The sequence below is a fragment of the Gorilla gorilla genome, chromosome 9, assembly GCF_029281585.2.
Source record: "Gorilla gorilla gorilla isolate KB3781 chromosome 9, NHGRI_mGorGor1-v2.1_pri, whole genome shotgun sequence".
Classification (NCBI taxonomy): domain Eukaryota; kingdom Metazoa; phylum Chordata; class Mammalia; order Primates; family Hominidae; genus Gorilla; species Gorilla gorilla.
Genome location: NC_073233.2, coordinates 134,582,608 through 134,601,582, shown reverse-complemented (window position 1 = coordinate 134,601,582; position 18,975 = coordinate 134,582,608). Strand labels below are relative to the sequence as shown.

Genomic DNA, 18,975 nt, shown 5'->3' with positions numbered 1-18,975 from the left:
TGGTCAATAGGGGTGGTGAGAGCAGATATTCTCACCTTGTTCCAGTCTTAGGACAAAAGCATTCAGTCTCTTACCATTAAGCATGATGTTAACTCTAGGTTTTTCTTATACTCTTTATATTAAGTTAGTGAAGTTATCTTCAATTCCTAGTTATTTGATAGTTTTTATTATGAACAGGCATTCGATTTGGTCAAACGCTGATTTTTTAAAATCATTATGCCTGCTATGTGGGGCATAGATTTTAGGTGGCAAGGAGAGAAGCAGGGGGACCAGTTGGGAAGACTAATACAGAAGCTCAGGCAAGAGTTGATGGAGGCTTGGACTGGAACGGTGGCAGTGCAGAGAAGTGAACAGATTCTGGATGTATCTTGAAACAAGAACCAACAGGACATGCTGGTGTTTGGAATGTGCTGGGAGAAGGAATGGGAAGAGTCAGGGGAGACTGAGGCATGAGCTTGAGCAGCGGGGTGGATGGTACTGCAATGCACTGACATGCTGAAGACTGGGAGAGAGACAGATGTGCAGGGTGGGGACTACAAGTCTGTTTTGGACATGTTACAGTTTTCAGTAATTATTAGACCTCCAAAAAAAGATTTAGGAAGACAGTTGACTCTACAAATCTTTAGCCCAAGGGATAGGTCAAGACTGGATTTATAATTTAAAAAATCATCTGTATCTCAATGGTATTTAAAGCCTTGGAATTTCATGCAATACCTTGAGAGAAAAATGTAAATGGAGAAGAGAGAAAAGCCCACGAGGAAGTGCAGGAGTCCTCCAACATTTACTGGCTGACTGGGTAATCTGACTCGTGGGAGGGCTTGAATGAGTCAACCACGGAGTTAGCAAATGTTCCATGTGTGCTACTGAGATCTGTACCCATGCACTGGAAAAGATGTATTAGTCCGAACCAGAAGTTAAAAATCTAACCACCGACGATTAAGCCCTTAAATACGTAGATATTACAAGCATTAACTAAAGATATGGAAACATTGGGGATTATGTTAGTGGGTTAAAAATACATGGGATTAAACAGGGAAAAGTTTTCTAGAGGACATGATCCAACACCTGAGAACTAAAGGAGAGGTAAGTGTCTCAGGGAAGGAGGAAGATCTTGCACGTGTTTGAAATACCCTGAAGGAAAGCTTCACTCAGTGCCAGGATCCCAGATCTAGAGACCCCTTTTACTTACGTCTGTTCAATGGGTCTAACAACTCCCAACACTAGTCACTAAAGGGAATTCTTGCCATAACAAACAAGATGAAGATCCATATCCCAGAGAAGCAAAAAACCAAAGCAAAAACAAAACAAAGAGCAGACAAGTTGGGAGCCAGAAATCCTTTGATTAGCTCCATACTTGCAAAGCTTTTACTAAGAATTGTCAAAAAGGGATGAAAATTGGGATGGAAAGCCCTAACAGGTGAATAAAACGTCAGGAGTCACTGGAAACATGCATTCCCTCATCCTGGACACTCTTACTGTCAGTACCCAGCACCCCAACATGGGCAGGAAAGGAACGGCTCAAATTTTCTTAACCCTGCAATGACCAAATGCCTGTAGGAATAGATTCTTAGCTGCACGCTCAGAGCCAGGGGTTTAAAATGGAGCCAAACATTATTAAAAGCCCAGGTGAGCCACCTAGGAGAATTGAACTTTTTTGAAAGAAAGAGAAGAAAGGAAGAAAGAAAGAAAGAAAGAAAGAAAGAAAGAAAGAAAGAAAGAAAGAAAGAAAGAGAGAGAGAAAGAAGGAAAGAAAAGAAAGAAGGAAGGAAGGAAGGAAGGAAGGAAAGAAAGAAAGAAAGAAGGAAAGAAAGAAAGAAAGAAAGAAAGAAAGAAAGAAAGAAAGAAAGAAAGAAAAGAAAGAAAGAAACTTCCCAACAGCTCTTTATAGATTTGAGACAGCAAATGGCATGCTATCTGAGAAAACCGAGAAGGGGGGCCTCTCTGTCATCCTAGAGAAGCGGGAAGAAACTAACGAGGAAGAACAGGAGGAAAGGCCATCATTCCGGGTGCAGTTGACAGGGCTCCTCTTCCCCAGGGGCAGCTCCCTAAGCTTAGACAGCCGGTTGGACTGTGGGGAAAGGGAAGCCGTCTGGGGAGAGGAAAAGCCACCTCTCTTCTACAGCCAGGGTGTTTTATTCTGAAAGGTTATATTCCCCCAAATTCATATGCTAAAATTCTCACCTCCAAGGCTACGGTATTAGGAGGTGGGGCCTTTGGGGGGTGATTAGGTCATGAAAACGGAGTTCATGAATGGGATTAGTGCCTTTATGAAAGATGTCCAAGAAAGGCCTCTTGTCCCTTCCACGATGTAAGGACACAGAGAGAAGGCACTGCCTATGAAGAAGCCAGCCCTCACCAGTCACCAAATCTGCCATCACCTTGATCTTGATCTTTCAGCCTCTAGATCTGTAAGAAATAAATTTCTGTTGTTTATAAACCACCCAGTTTATGGTGTTTTGTTATAGCCGAAACTGACTAAGACACAGGGGCTCAGCTATCAACCCCTTATGAGGGGCTGAAATTGTTCAGACACAGAAGATTCCCAGCTGTGAATCACTAAACAGTGTGACCAAACAGCCTTGCCCCTTGGCCCAGAGAAAGAAGCTACAGGATTTTTCTCCAAGATGCAAGAGCTCCAGGATTTTAACTGCTTTGTCCCAAGATCAGAAAACACCAGTCTCCTCAGATCAGCCAGATCTGTGGCCTTTTGTGCAGCTTTCAGAGGGTCATCCCACTCCTGCCCAAAGTGAAGACATTTCCCTAGATGTCACTGGCCTTTTTTGTTCTTAAATTAGTGCCTCTACACACACACTTCTCAAAAATGGAAGCTGTAAATATCCCAAATGAGGCCCCAAGAAGGGTCTCAGAATCCAGGTAGGGTGACCATTCAACTAAGCCGACATGAGTTGAGAGTGTGTCTGGGAAAAGATCATAGAATAAATTGATTGCTGAGTCCATCACAGCAAAGTAGAAGTTATTATAGCCATGGTGCCCCAGAGAAAACAGAAAAGACAGCCCTTCTCTCCCTATTCTCCCCCGATCTTCCCTTCACCTCGCATTGGGAGTCAAAAGTTCATCCTTAAAAACCCACTATTTTCTAGGCAATTCCCTTCTGCAAAACTCCATTAAACTCATAGACTACACCTATGTGCAAATAGCCCGGCTCATTCTAAATCCACATTATTGTTGCTCCAGCAGCCATTTCTAGGCAAGCAGTTTTGATCAGAAATGTTTGTCAAGCAACTCAATATCCAACTGTGTGTGTACAGTACTTCTGAAAGATATTTGCAACTGGAAATTGTGTAGAGTTCAAGGGAATGGAAATGGACTTTTGCTGCGATTGAATTCATTAGCGGCACATTCTCTGATTGTCTTCCTTTTTTATTTCCTGTAACTCTTGACTTTCAAAGTTATTTACTGAGATGCTTTGTCCTCCATCATGGAGTAGTCTGGAGCTTTTTTTCCTTTGTTTTTTAGCTTAAAGTGATATCTCTCCCTGAAATAAATTGTACAAAATGATGTAGAGTTCTTGGCAAATTAAAGTGCCTTGTTCAAAAAGACCCCTAGTCACTCAAGCCTTTCCTTGGCTCCACATCAGGGATCTGAATCTTGTAGGACTAGGAAATGCTGACCCTGAGACTGTTGGCTAAGCCCTCTCATTCCCCAGGGACCTTTCATCAAACCTGTATCCATCCCAGACCCAAAATGAATATACCTGTACCAGCAATGGTGATTGATCAACAGAGAAACTCAGTGACTGGCTCCTCAAAAGCATGGTCTTTTATTCTTCTGGTGAAAGACCTCCTAGTCAATACAAATAAAAATGGGAAAAGCAAAAACCTCAGCAGAGAGAAAAAGAGAGCTCTGTTTAACCCTAAGTGTTCATATCATGCAGTAAGAAAATAAGCCAAGTTGGTAAAGAGACTCGACAAGCAGGCAGCACAAATCATTGATATTGTTTTCCTTGTGCCATGTAAGTGAGAAAAAATGTTTCTTCATTGTTTCTACATGAAGGAAATGGGTTATTGTTCAATAAACTTGGCTGTAACTTTCTTATCATTAGATTTGTCCCTTCTTGGTAAACCCTTAGAAGGCTCAGCAATCCTCTAAGAGCTCTAATGGTAGTTGGCCCTCTATTTTTCAGGAACTGGTTAGACAGTTGGTGGATTACCCCCACTTTTTCTTTCTCCCCTTTCCCTGGTGCTTAAGTACTTCCTTGCTCACTCTTATCCCTGCAGAAAGAGGAACGGGTGCCTGGACAGGAGGTAAAACCCAAGGCTGTCCATTATAGATACAGGGAGGAGGATAACAAGAAAACCTGAAATAACTTGCCACATGACAATTGCATTCCAGGAATCCACACTCTTCCTGCGGAACCAAGATCCTGCTGCACTTATTTATTAATGCTTAATGGTTCCTCAACTTCTATGATGCAGACAATCCAGTAGGCAAGTGGTTCTGAACCATGGATGCAAATCAGAATCTCTGAGGAGCGCCTTCAAAATAAAAAGGTCCACATCATAGTTCCAGGCATTCTGATTCATTAATAGCAACAACGCTTTAGACTGACACAGTATAAGTATAAACTACTCTAAGTTTGTATATATTTTTACCTCATGTCATCCTCACAATGGCACAAGGTGATGGGTCTATTATGACTCCAGTTTTACAAATGAAAAATGAATGCACATAGAGATTAAGAAACCTTCCTGAGGTCACACAGCTAAGTGTTGCAGGCAGACCTCAGGTCCACATAGCACGTTTCCAAAGTCTATGCTCTTCACCACTGGGGCTGAAGCATGTGCCTCAGTCCATTTGGGCTGCAGTAACAAACGATCTTAGACTGAACAACAGAAATGTATTTCTCACCATTCTGGAGGTGGAGAAGTCCAAGATCAAGGTGCTGGCAGATCTGATGTCTGGTCCAGACCCGCCTCCTGGTTCATAAATGGCACCTTCTTTCTCTGTCCTCACATGGTGGAAGAGGGCACCTCTCTGGGGCCTCTTTCACAAGGGCACTAATTTCATTCATGAGGGCTCCACCCTCATGCCCTAATCACCTCCCAAAGGCCCCACCTCCTAATAGCATCAGCTCAGGGGTGAGGATTTCAACACATGAATTTTGGAGAAACACAAACATTCAGACCATGACAGCATGTTCTCATTGAAATGCCTCCTGAAACACACACCTGGCAAAGAGCCACTGTACTCAATCTTATTTTAAATATTCTTATAGTAGATTTTTTCCCCTCAGAGCTGGCAGTCTCAGTGACAAAACACACGTGTGGCACAAACAGAATGTGTCAACTGCATCATCCTGCAGACACCATTCCCAGACTATTAGCTGTGTTTGGTTTTTCTTTTTAATGGGCTCTGTTTTTCCACACATGGACTGTTTCATCAGTAACAGTGTTGAGCCTCACCTCAGGCAGGTGGAAGGAAATCTACAACAATTTTTTTAAAAATTTATAAGGAACTACCATGTAATCTGCTCTGCACTTAGCATAGAGGATACAAGCTGGATAAAGTAGAGTGTCTGCTCATTGTGAGAAGCGAAAGAACGCACTCCAAAATAATCATCATGTTATGAATAATGTGTCGAAGGCTGCAGAGTAAGAGCACAGTTCATTCTGCCTGGAGGGGACAGGTTTCACTCTGGACACTGTAGAGTGAGGTCCAGCTACCTGTGGGTGAGGCAGGGAATGCACCCCTGTCTAAGGGCACGAGAGATTCATAGATGAGGAAGTAGTGCCATGAGGCTGCAGCCAGGGATGGAAAGGAAAGTGTCTCTATGAGATGTCATTGAAACAGCCTCCCAGGACCCTGAAACAAGGACATCAGCTTCCTAGATGTCCCACAGCCCAGAGAGCAACAGTGGCCATCTCCAAGAGAGAACTGGCTTTGGCATGCAGAAAGGGTACGTCGGAGCTGGTAACAATAGTGATCCTCTGGGCAGCTCTGCTATAGAAATGATCCTCAAGAGGTGAGGCCTGAACTTCTTCATCCCTTTCAGTATCCCCAGTTCCAACAGAAGATCTATGCCTTCCCTGTGCCTGAGATTGCTCTAGCCCAGTATGACAGAGCTGTTTCATTTAGAGTAGGCAGGTGGGAGGAGGGAGGTGCTTCTCAACGCTGGAAAGTCCATGTCCGTGTGGTCTCACTAGACTTCACTCTCTGCCTCTGCGTGCCTCCTCTCTTACTCTTGCCCTGCCTGTCACATAGGACAAGGATAGGTTCTGTGTGAGCCTCTTTGTACTTTGCCTGCTCTACATAATTGGTGCTGGGTTGATGATCATAATGATGGTAAAAAAAAAAAATGCTAATGGCCCCAGCAAAAGCCTGAAACCTCACTCTGATCCTCAGAATGGTAATAGAGGATAGGAGGTGCATTATGGATATTCCCATTCAACTTGCTGTAAACAGCTCCAGTATTAATGGAAATTTTAATGAAAAACTAAGCCTCTATTAGGTTGCCATGCAGAATTCCCACAACATGCAGAGTCTGGTTAATTTCCCTTGTGCCAGGGGCACAGGCTCAAAAGCAGACACACACGCTCTCAGGAAAATTCCTTCCAATCTCCAGACCTTGTGCTTTCCCCTGCTAGCCCAACTCTAGGGCTTTACAGGACTAGGGTGGCTCTCCCATGCTTATAGTCAGAGCAGCCCCTGTGGCCTTCAGTGAAAACTAATTCCTCATTCCCCATCTTTCTTGCTCAGCAATCATGAATTGCCAGAGAGCTCCAAAGGGAGCCTCCAAGGCTCTCACTCTCCTTTTGTCGCTCAGATGAAATCTGTAACTGGCTCCAGGATGCAATGGGTTCAGAGGCTACAAATCTAAGGGCCTAGGAGCTGCGCCTCCCTATTGCTGGACTCCCCTGACATGTCATGTGCCACTTCCCTGGGAACCTGCCATCCCCAGCTATTAGTACATTTTCCAGGAAAGCACAGAAGCATACGCTTCCATGAGATGTTTTAATTATGACAAGCGGATCCCTCTCCCTGTGTAGTAGAAACCAGCACCACCTTAGAGAAAACCAGGAATCATAGGAGATAAACAATCAAAAGCTTTGTCTTGTTAAAGCCAGACATTATAATCCCAGCACTTTGGGAGGCCGAGGCAGGCGGATCACGAGGTCAGGACATGGAGACCATCCTGGCTAACATGGTGAAACCCCGTCTCTACTAAAAATACAAAAAATTAGCCAGGTGTGGTGGCATGCACCTGTAGTCCCAGCTACTTAGGAGGCTGAGGCAGGAGAATCGCTTGACCCCGGGAGGGAGAGGTTGCGGTGAACGAAGATTGTGCCACCGCACTCCAGCCTGAGTGACAGAGTGAGACTCCATCTCAAAAAAAAAAAAAAAAAAAGCTAGACATGATATCAAAACTTCCCCCACATCCCTCTCCTGCCTCTCACACTCCACACTCCCCATACTCATCAGTCCCACGTGTGGAGATGCCCTGCACTCTTCTTGCTGGTTCTTCCCTTGCCAAGACCGGGCAGTATCACTGACATCTGCTCTTCCACAGTATTTCTGCCAGAAGGGACGGTGAACAGGGAGTATGGATTCCTGGCTCCAGTTCTGAGTAGAAATACATGAGAAAGAAGCAGAGAGATGGAGCAAAAAAAATAAAAGAAAGGACTTTGGAAAAAGTAAAATCCTACACTCTAGAAAGCTAATGTGAGAACCCAGTTGAAGTTGGGGTGACCCACTGGGTCTCTTCTTCTTTTTCTGCCTCCATGTGACTTTCTTGTCACATCACACAATGTGCTTTGCTATCTCCAACTGCTAGGATTTGAATGTTTTTGACTCCTCCAAAATTCATGTTGAAACCTAATTGCCTCCAAAATTCAGGTGTTGCCAACGTGACAGTATTGAGAGGTGGGGCCTCCAAGAGGTGATTAGGCTATGAGACTTCCTTCCTCATTAATGGGATTAATGCCCTTATGCAAGAGGCTTTATGCAGTGTTTGGCTAACTTGTTCTAGCTTGCCTTCCACCTTCTGCATATAAGGATGCAGCAAGAAGGCCCTCACCAGACCAGATGCCAGTGCTTTGATCTTGCACTTCCCAGCCTCTAGAACTGTAAGAAATAAATTTCTGTTTTTTATAAATTACCCACTCTCAGGTACTCTGTGACAGCAGCACGAAGGGACTAAGACACTAACATTACCAGTGCACAGCTTTCATAAGCCCCTAGTGCTCTCCAAGGGGCCTGGCCCTGTTTTCTGGTTTCTTTGATGGTCAATGGGCAGACTCCCCAAAGTCATTTACAATTGTTATGGTAATGGGCTCTTAGTCATAGCAATGCATTTTTCCTTTTATGGGTCCCTAATGCTGCCATTCAGCAGTTGCCCGAAGCCTCTGTGACTAGCGATAGAAACACCAGTGTGCCCTGGGTGACTCACTTTTCATGAGGTAGACTGAGCACATTTCAGACCCTGGTTGAATAAAAACTACTAGGGGAAAATCAATCTTATTCCCTTCCTCTCAATGGGCGTTTTGGCTCTCTCCTTTTTTCTCCCTTCCCTTCTTTCCTCTTTACCCACACCCCATCTCCCACAGTCATTTATTTCCTGTCATCCTGTAAAGAAGAAGAATGCTGTTTCGAAGGCTGGGTTTGATCTTCAACTTTGTGAACTGAGCCAGAGCCTCCTGTTTTCCCTCATACCACTAAAGAGGCTTTAGCTCGGGCTGTCTCAACCCTGCTTGCAAGTAAAATCTCCTAGGTGATTTTTAAAATTATTCATACTGAGGACCCACCCCTGACCAATTAAATCAGAATCTCTGGGGACGGAGCCTGGGTATCCATAGTTTTCTAGCTCCCTCAGGTGATTCTAACATGCAGCCAATGATGAGCACCACTGTGTCTAGTGCCATATCTGAAGCTATAGACAGCTGTCCTCAGAAATCCATCCTGGAAATCTTCACAGTTTATGTCCTCTGGTTTTGATTAGAGGTGGGCCCAGGGAGTTGACTGGGCACAGACGAAATCAGCAGACCCTCTAGCTATTAGCAACACATAGAAAGGACTCCATGAGCACAGATTAACCCTAGACATAGGCTTTCTGACCTTCATGAGTAATGTGCCTCCTCCTTCAATTATCCTTCAGCCCAGGTGATTCATCTCTCATCGTTATTTGGGACAGAACACAGAATTGTAAAAGTTGTAGGGGACTTCTCTCATTCTTCTTGCAAAACGCAGCTGGTGAGATTGTCTGACAATAGTATCTGTTCTCTTTGTGATAAACAACACACAACCAAACAATACTTATCAGAAACTCACATGAGGCATGACCCTCTGCTAGTTGCTATTTTTTCTGAGATACAGTGTCTGTGCCATCTGGGAGCTTATGTCATAAGAAAAATGACACCATCCAAAACATGGTTGCCCAGAAGGCAGTTACAACATTGTGCTTTCTATTTTCCTTTTTTCTTAGTATGTTTTGGTTTTAAGATCTATTTGGGGTATTTCACCAAGATGTTATATGACAGAAGACACTGGCCAAGACACATAAACATCAGTGGTTTCTTTAGAGACTAGGTTTCTGTAAAGACTTACTCTTTCCAAGCCTTTCATCTGGCCTCAGATGATCTCCCCATTGGCCTCTATCTCATCCTCACTCTGCAAAAGTCAAAGCAAAACACAGTTGTTTGCCAAGCCTCTATCCCCTATAGCTGCCAGGATGGTGTTAATATACAGCCCAGGGGAAACCATATTGCATTTTTTATTGGTCTTGGAATGGCTTCATCCTTTACTAACCAAGCCTCATCTTTCTCAGAGTCAGTGCATGTTCTAGCTGTGGGACAGTTTTATGGTTTACTGACTTGGCAATCAATGTGACATGCTGAACAAGATTGCTTCTCTGGCCTGAGAATGGTCAGGTCATCCTTAAAAGTTTGCTCCTCCAATGGGCATTCAACCTGACATTTCCAGCCATTTACTTGGCTCTCTCAGGGAGCCTGTATTATACAGGCAATGGGTTGCCTTCCTGGAAATGGTCCAAGACACACAGTCAGTTCTCAATTAGCCATGCTAATGGAAGCAAGCAGCAGTGCAGACAATCCAAAATAGCAGATTATCTGAAAATCATTTTTACCGGCTTTGGAACAAATGCAATGATGCAATGCACGTCAGTGTGAACATGTGCCTGTGTCTCAGCAGTATCATGTTTTCCATGGATGGTCTGTGTCTTATGTGCATTACAGTTTGCATTCTCTGAGGTATCATCATTTGGAAGTGAAAGTAAGCATCCCAACTGCACCACAAGTGACAGAGAAGCCAGAAAATAGAGTAAAAGTGATCCCCAGGGTATTTACAGAGGCAATGGAGAAGGGCATGGAGCTCTATTTCAGTAGTCCTGTGGCCTCACAGTTCTCTTCCCCCAAAGGGCCTCCTTTGCCCTTCACATACCCTGGCATCGGCTGGTGCCCACTGTCTGCCTCAGATCCTAGCAGGGCTATCGGGAGGTCTCCAAGCCACTCCACAAGCTGCGCAGTTGTCCCTGCTTAGTAGCAACCCCAAATTTTTATCATGCTTTTCAAGACCAGAATGCCACCTAGAGGGTGGAGCTTGCCAGATGCTCTTATACAATAAGCACCAGGCCGCCTCCAGCCTTCTTTAGATGTTTTCTGCAAGTTTTCGAGTTGCCTTTAAAGGCAACACTTAGTAGTATGCTTCTCAAACTTTATTGAACATAAGAATCACCCACGAGCTTGATTTAATTGCAAATTCCTAGGCTGTGCTCATAGAAATTCCAGTTCAGTTGTCTGGGGCATGTTCCTTGCATTTGCATTGTTATCAAGCACATCACCCCGTGGAAGGCATCCTCTGAGAAGCTGTTTAGAGAGCCATTCTGACTCTGCTTCTGATCTGACTTCGGGCAGCATCTTGAGTGAAGGTGAATGTTCGCCTTTTCATGACCTTTAATCCTCCACAAACCACCTTTTTTGTCCGAGACCTATGTGTGATGGGCCAGCAGAGACCAAAGGATGTTGGCACACACGGTGAGACAGTCTTCATCAGGTGGTCTGGACAAAGTAACTAGACACTTGGACCAGTGTGCCTTCCTCCCAGCCTGACTCTATTCAGAAATTCATGGGCAACCCACAAGTCGCAGGCTTCTTAGATGATATAACTAATAATAACTAACAGTATAACTCCTATTTTTTGAGTGCTTACTCAGTGGCATTATGATAAGTGTTCAATATGAATTTTCTCATTGAATTCTCTTAATCCTATGAGGTGTCACTCTCATTTTGGGAGGACCCATGGAGAAGCTATCTCAGCCTTTGTAGATCTAGTTTTAAAATAAGAGAAAAAATAAATAAACTCACCATGTCTGAGATTCTTGAAGAAAAGACAGCATGTAAAGCAGCTAATTATTATTAACATTCATGACTATATCCTTGCAGGCAAGAGGGAAAATGTATGATTTTCTGTAGTTTTCTAAGAAGTGGTTTAGACTAGAGCAATTAGCTAACCAATTGGCCAGTCTAAATGGTTTCCTGTAATTTCTCTTGATGGATGCCCACTGGCCTCGTCTCCTTGTGAGATAGAAGGGTTAGGTCCATCCAACAGCTGTGACCAACTGCCTAAAATGGGGTTGTCACTTTGGACAACTTCCCATGCTCCAAAGATCAGGGTGGACAAAGTAACAAGTCCGATTGTTTATGTGGTCATTGACTTTCTAAAATAAGCAGTAAGATTCATGGTTACATAAAGGACTCTACTTTCAGTAGATTAACCAAACGTCAGTCTTGCAGAATCAAGCAGGGTATGGTGGAGGAGCAGGAAGTGGAAGAAAAGCCTAGAGGCAACAAGAAGGAGAAGCTGTTGATATGGCACCTTAAAGACAAAGAAAAAGTCTTAACGAGATGCAGATGATCCCATTCAGGAAAGCTCTCCGAGTCAGTAATTAAAGTATATCCAGCAATGTAGGGCTGGCAAAGTATAAAAGATCAATAGGTTAAATACTTTATGTTGTTTAATCAGATACTTAGCACAAATCAAACATTACCTTACTGAGGTTATTAGGCTAAATGAGGGCACTGCAGTGGTGAACATTCATTACTGAGATACCAATGGATCATGAAAATAGCAAGGTACATCTGAGTCACCTCCAGCCCTGAGATGAAGTATAAGGAGGCCAGAAAGTTTTTAGTCACTGCATCTGTGCTTTTTCTTTAGGAGTGGCTTAGGAAGTTGGGGTTATGAGTTTCCCTAGATAATTAAGCATACCAAGTCTTGAAAGGTATAAAAATAACCATCCCCTCAAAGCTGGGTATACCCACTGGCATGCAAAAATGATGTAGATATCCACATTATTCGAGATCATCAAAAGCTTCCTTATTCTTCTTGTATGACAACAACTACTTGTTATTCCATGCATTACCACTACAAACATGGCAGCATTTGGGTATTGAAGCTGCGAGTCTTAAAGAGAAGAGATTCAAAGGAGAAGGAGGGGCTAACTCGACTCCTCCAGAAATGGGAGAGCTGTGACAGACACAAAGGGATTGGGTGAGCCCCAGGCTTTGGCAATGCCATCTTCTCTGTGAAACTGATGGGATCCAGGAGGAGAGCTCTGTGGACTGGTCATGAATTGCGCTCTGCTGGGCTGGGTGGTCTTGATCTGGTCAAGTTACCTTCTTGTCTCTTCCGGTAGGTAGCAGTAAAGCCTGACTGGAATTTCTCTGAAAACTAAGGGGAAGCAAAAGGGGAAAAAGCCCTAGAACTACAAAAGCATTACAGTGACTGAACACAGCACAGGTTTCTACATGGACACAATCAGAGTTGCGCAGGTCCACCCAGCCCATGTGCAGAAATGCCAGCTGAGTCTCATTCCCTCCCAAGCTAGCGCAGTCCTCTTTCGGCTGGGGACGGACCGTCTCTGTGTCAGTCTCCATCTCCCTACTCCACCTCACCCCCAACCCATCTACAGGCCCTGGGTTCCCACACGTCCCAGCCCCACACTGGGTGAGAAGAGGAATGACACTGCCCTTCTTTGCTAAAAAGCATGTCCCACTCTGGCCTTGGTTCCTCCAGCACTCACCTCTCAGACCTGTGCCCTGCCACATATGGAGGTTTCTCCTGATCCATGTCTTTCTGGTTGGTTTGCTTGGTTACTAAAACATGTTAACTGGCTGGATGTAATCAGGGCTCTACCTTTTTGGAACTGGCCCACTATTTCTCTAATATTTTAAACCAGCAGTTGTCTAACTAGGCCCCTCAGAGCCTTGAGATTCCATGAAGATTTATTTATTTATTTATTTATTTATTTATTTATTTGGGATTGTCATTTTATTCTCCTGAGAAATTATGCATGATCCATTATAAAATATATAGGTAATACAAAGTTCAAAAGCCTGTCATGTTTATGGAATAAACAAATGAAAATTAAACATAATACAGTGTGAGAGAAAATCATGGTTTCATTTATTTTTTCTGTTTTGTTTTTTTGTTTTTTTTTTTTTTTTTGAGACACAGTCTCACTCCATTGCCCAGGCTGGATGGAGTGCAGTGGCATGATCTCAGCTCACCACAACCCTAGCCTCCTGGGTTCAAACAACTCTCATGCCTCAGCCTCCTAAGCAGCCAGGACCACAGGCACACACCACTATGCCCAGCCAACCCCTGTATTCCTAGTAGAGACGGGGTCCCACCACGACCGCCAGGCTGGTCTGGAACTCCCAGCCCCAAGTGATGCACACACCTTGGCCTCCCAAAGTGCTGGGACCACAGGCGTGAGCCACCACACCTAGCCAGTTTCATTTATTTTCATAAGAGATAGGTTATGAGTACATGATGTCAAAGCTTAAAAGTCATCACCAAACTGTGCTAAAGATATGGAGAAATTATTATGCAGGGAGAAATCTGTGCAAATTCATCTTCTTACTCAGTATAAGGTGGTAAAAGCATGAAGATTTAAACTGCCACTGTGGGTAAGACAATCAGTGCAGGGGCTGAGCAGGCAGTGCCCAGGAACACGCAACCACTGTCACCTGCTGCCTTATCCCCCACTTATGCCAATTTTGTATGTTGAGATTCCATGTGAAGTCTCATTTTATAAAAATCTACTTAAGGTGAAAGGTTTGGAAACCTAGGTTTTCCAGAGACTCCAATAATAATATTATTCTATTTTCTTGCCAAAACATACAAAACAATTATAATTTTGAAGGCTTATTGGGTGCTAAGAGTTTTCAACATATTATCTTACTTAAATTATTTTGCAAATGAAGAAACTGAATCATGGAGGTTATGGTTAAGAAACCAGCCTGATATCTCACAGATATGAATGGCAGAACCAACAGGCATCTTTCTGACTTCGGAGTCCTAACTCTGTAGCCCTCCCTGACCTCACTCACCTGCAAACATTGCTCCTGGGAACATCTGTGTTGCTGGTTCCCAAGACAGCTCTAGTTTCTTATTCCTTTGCACAGCATAGATAAGGTACAGTCCCAGAATCTAGTGAATCCACAGGACTCTCCTGGCTCAGGTTCCCATTTCCACACACTTCTAGAGGATTCTAATTAGCTTCTAAGGCCTCCTATCACCCCTTCTTCGGCCCCACCCACCTTTTAGATTCAACAGTGTTTCATCATCATGATATCTTAGTCAGTGCAAACAGTGTCAAGAACAAAAAATAAGAGAAAGTCACGTTGTCCTGGAAAGCCAGACAAGAACTGACTGTTGCTGCCCTGCTGTCTTGCTATTGTTTCTCCCATTTTGGTAGAGTGGACAGAATTTTTATCATGCTGTTGCCACACAGAAACCTGAGCCAATACAAGCCTAAGAAGACCAAGCCACCAGAACTGTCCCCCTAAATCTGCAGCCCCCTGAAATGCTTGAGACACAGCCTTCATAAGCCTCTCCCAGAGTGGACAGGCACACACTGCTCCCGAGATGACAACTGCATTGTGAAAACTGCAGATCTGCGCTCTTTGCAAAGTGGTTCCAGTCCCCAGGGTGACACACAGTAGCTCCCTTCCCTGGGCAGGAAGAGAAACAACTTGAGGTGGGAGGGAGAGCTTTCGAGTTGACAAGTGAAGTGATTTTTAACCTTCCAAATTCAGTTGTTTGTGGGGGGGTGGAGGGGTGAAGGAGAAAAGAGGCAGGCTTTTCAGGGAGACAAAGGAGGCATTTGTCAGAGCAGAGAGCTGTGCAAACCCACCGAGGATTCAGGCAGTTAGCACCTTGGCAAGCCCCTGCCTCTGCAAGCCCTGACCTAATTTTGAGAGATACTGCTCACATTGTTTTCCAGATAAAAGCAGGCAACAGCGAGAGCTCTCCTGGGTGAGGCTTTGACATCAGGAAAAATTATCCTGACTCAAGTGACTAATCTCCTTTCTTACCCCTTTCCCCGTACCCCAACCCTGCACTTTCTTCTCCATCTCACAAATCTTCGGCAGAGCTGCCAAATCACAGCCACCAACACGGAGAGAGACAGATGTGCTCCACCACCACCTGCCCACAGTGGGGTGAGACCTGTGTTCAGCACAGCCTGTGCCAGCTAGGAACATCTTTCGGTGTCTTCCTTCCTCCTATGTAAAATCTGGCAGTTTGAGCTATCATGTTGAGGACAGGATAAAAGCAAGGAGCCGCCTCTGGGGTGAATGAATGGTCCTCTGCAGACTCCTGGCCTCTGACCCAATAGGCTAGTCATAATATTCAGGGGGAAGCAAAGCCTTTAAATAAGCAAATCTTTAAAACACTCAAGGTTGTAAAAAAAAATAAAAAATAAAAAAATAATGGTTGAAAAGCATTGAAGCAGTGTAGAAAAAAGATATGCAATATCTATTGACCTTCAAGTGTCTGAGGGGCTCAGACCTCTCACGATGTGGGCTGTGTGGTTGCCCATGTTGAGAGGGCTCAGGATGTGGGCCAGGCTAGACAACCCCTCCAGACAGATGCAGGACATAGCATTAGGGTTACTGTGCTCTGGGGTGAGGGAAGGACATCTATCTGAAGCAAAAGCGCTTCCTACGTTACACATGCTCTTCCTCTTTAACTGTTACCCGTAGTTTCTTCTCAATGGAAACCCCTTTCTCAGAGGTCTTCCCAGAAAGGCCAATCCTATCTCCCTCCACCTTCAATATTTCAGAGGCAGATGCCTGGAGGTAGGAGAAAAGGAGAAGCTGCCCATTTAAAATTCCTTTCACTGTTGCATTGCAATATGCTGTGAAAAAAAAAAAAAAAAAAAACAAAAAAAATTTCAGTTCAGGTATCCTAGATCCATCTTCTCGGGGTTGACTTTACATTCTATCACTGAAGTGGTAAAAGTCCTAGCTGCTAAGTTGCTCATCCTTTAGCAACTTCTAGCAATAAAATCAGTGTCCCCAGTAGAGGTCTTCCCCGCCACCTGTCAGGTGTCCCAACCACGAGCCCTCGCTCACCAGCCTTGTGAAGCTGAATGCAGATACCGAAACACAGCCAAACTGATTCTCAAAGTAGAAATTCATGTGTCCAGAGGCCCTTGAAACTGGAAGCCCGTGATAGGGAGATTCAAGGACATCAGATTCTAGGATCGAGGGCTGTAGCCTCGCTGTGACTGAGGGTGAGATATGTGCTGGGCATGGGGGTCACCCTCTAGGCAGAAGTGGTATCACCTTCCCCTGAATCGCATGGAGGCAGATACAAGGTCTATTTTTCAACTCCTCCCTTTGGTGCAACTAAAAATGGCTATAGAGGAACAAAGGTGACATTTTCTGTTTGATAGCACCAGAGACGAAAAAAGTGCCAGGGGTATCCCTGCCCTTCTCCACCTTCTCAGGTTCCACCGTGCACTTTTTATGGAATGTCCGTGAACTTTGGGGCTTGGCCTCGGCCTTGCCATGTCTCACGCAGCCCCTCCCATTTCTCATTGCCCTGGCATGTCACATTGAATGCTGCCAGGAGAGAGTCGGGCCAGAGTGTTCGTGTGACCTTGAAAAGAGCTCCTCCACATGTGGCCCTGGGGGATTGGAGTTTGCAAAATGCCACTTCCGGTGTCGCTTTTTTCTTATTCCGTATCTGGTGTTTATATTGCTCTTTACATCTTTCAGAACCATTTCATATCCATTTCCTGATTTGAATTTCATGACAACCCCATGAGGTATCATTATCTCCATCTTACAGCAAAGACGGTGAGGCGCAAGAGAGTGATTCCCCACAAGGTCAAATGCCTACTTACAGACTGAGGCAGCACAGGGGCTTGGCTTCCTGGGCGGGTCCAGCTGGTGCCTCTTCTGCCACCCCAAGCCTGCCCATCCTTCACTGAGCAAGTCAGTCATTCCTCTGCGTCTGCAAAGCCGTCATCCTCAGCCACCGCGGGCCCCAGTACCGCCTCCTCCGTTGGATTCTGTAGATAGTGCACTGTCTGCCTCTCTCACTTGCCTAGTTATTCCATCATTCTCTTGTTTACTTAACTTTTCAGTTGTGTACATATATTCCTCACAAGACAATTATAAACAAGGTGTCTGGCATAAGCTTTATTATACCTGCTCTCTTTTTCCCCTCCCCCACCCCCACAACCCAGCAAAACCCAATTAAGAGTGTAGGAGACATTTAACAAATACTGGCTGCTGAATGCATGAATGAATGACTTTTTTAATCAAATATAAATTAAACTGATGTCTCACCTAAAGCAGAACTTCTTCTTGCATTAATCCTTGTAGGGCTTTTTCTACTGGCAACAGGGGACCAGTGAGGTGGCTGGTCCTTTTGTTGTTGGTTCACGGAGGAAGATCTCAGGGAGGAAAGTTGAAAGGCCTCTGTCCTGGTGAATTGCCTGGAAAGTGAAAATCTGAGATTCAGATTTCAAAAAAGAGTAACTCTTTGGTGTGGTAAGGGTAAGGGTAGGTGATGGGGTTGTAACGACAGCATTGATGTTTGGGAGACTGTGGGGATTACAGAAGGTCATGGAGCACAGAGATCAAGGACCAGGCTTCAGAATCAGACATCCTTAGGAACCCAGCCCTGCTACCTATAGATTGAGTGGAGGACTTTGGCAAATGGCCTGACCTCTTGTCCACAGCCCCCTGACCTGTGAAGTGGAGATAATGATATTCTCTACACCATAGGGCTGTTATGAGGATGAAATGTGTGAGCCAAGTATCTAGCACTTGCCTACCATTTAGAATGGGCTCAAGGTATGGTAGCTCTTGTTCCTACCACGATAGACTCCCTAGGCAGGCTTGGCCCAGGCTTCCTCTCCTGTCTTGGTTCTTCTTTGTGCCCTAAGGAAAGAAGATGGTTTATATCCATCAACCCACAGAGACCCCAACCCGGGCTTTTTGGCCAGCAGGTGCTGGTTTCACACAAAGAACAAGGGGTGGGGGGTTAACAGATGCCGGAACTCAACCAAAGAAGCCCATCCCTTCATTCTGAAGGGGCTGAAATTCCAGCCTGCCAGTGACCTCCAGAACCTTGGGTTTTTTTAAAGGAATCCTCCAGACAGATCAGACATACTAGTGCCTATCTTCCTCCTGGCCCAGAATTGATGAGCCCTCACCATTTCATCTTTTCTTTGGTTAGCACAAGGATGAACTCCTCTTTTTGCCTCATTCTCCCATTGGCATAATGACTTACCCTACCTTCATTTAAATATCTGAATTCAGAAACTTTAATTAGGGACTTCCCATGACTTTATGGAGGTGTCATGATTAGACCTGTTATTACCACCCCAAATGGGAAAATTGAACATCCACTGCTTTATGAACCCTTCATCACAATTAATGCTGTCTCCAAAACTTCTCATTTATTGGGTTCTCTGGTATAATCATTCCTAATATGTGTTTCAAGACCTTGTACTAGTACAAATAATTTAAACTAATTAGCTTATTATAAAAAAGGAATGAAAACAAATGGCACATGAATGAATTGTGAGGTTTCATATGGAATTAATATCTCCATAATACCCACAAATTTGGTAAATTCATTATGCATCTATAATCAAACCTGATAAATCCCCTAGATAATTCAGAAGTAATTATGCAT

General features: G+C 44.4%; 1 protein-coding gene and 1 long non-coding RNA gene across 6 annotated transcripts in view; one reads left to right on the top strand and one right to left on the bottom strand.

Moving 5' to 3' along the window:
- Positions 1 to 17,880, bottom strand: part of LOC134756486 (uncharacterized) — a 29,615-nt gene extending 11,735 nt beyond the window's left edge. Inside the window, exon 1 of the long non-coding RNA XR_010129223.1 lies at positions 17,619 to 17,880. This is a non-coding gene — a long non-coding RNA (uncharacterized lncRNA). The remainder of the gene's footprint in view (positions 1 to 17,618) is intronic.
- Positions 1 to 18,975, top strand: part of KIRREL3 (kirre like nephrin family adhesion molecule 3) — a 585,001-nt gene that overhangs the window by 336,008 nt on the left and 230,018 nt on the right. The gene's annotated exons all lie outside the window — the stretch shown is intronic.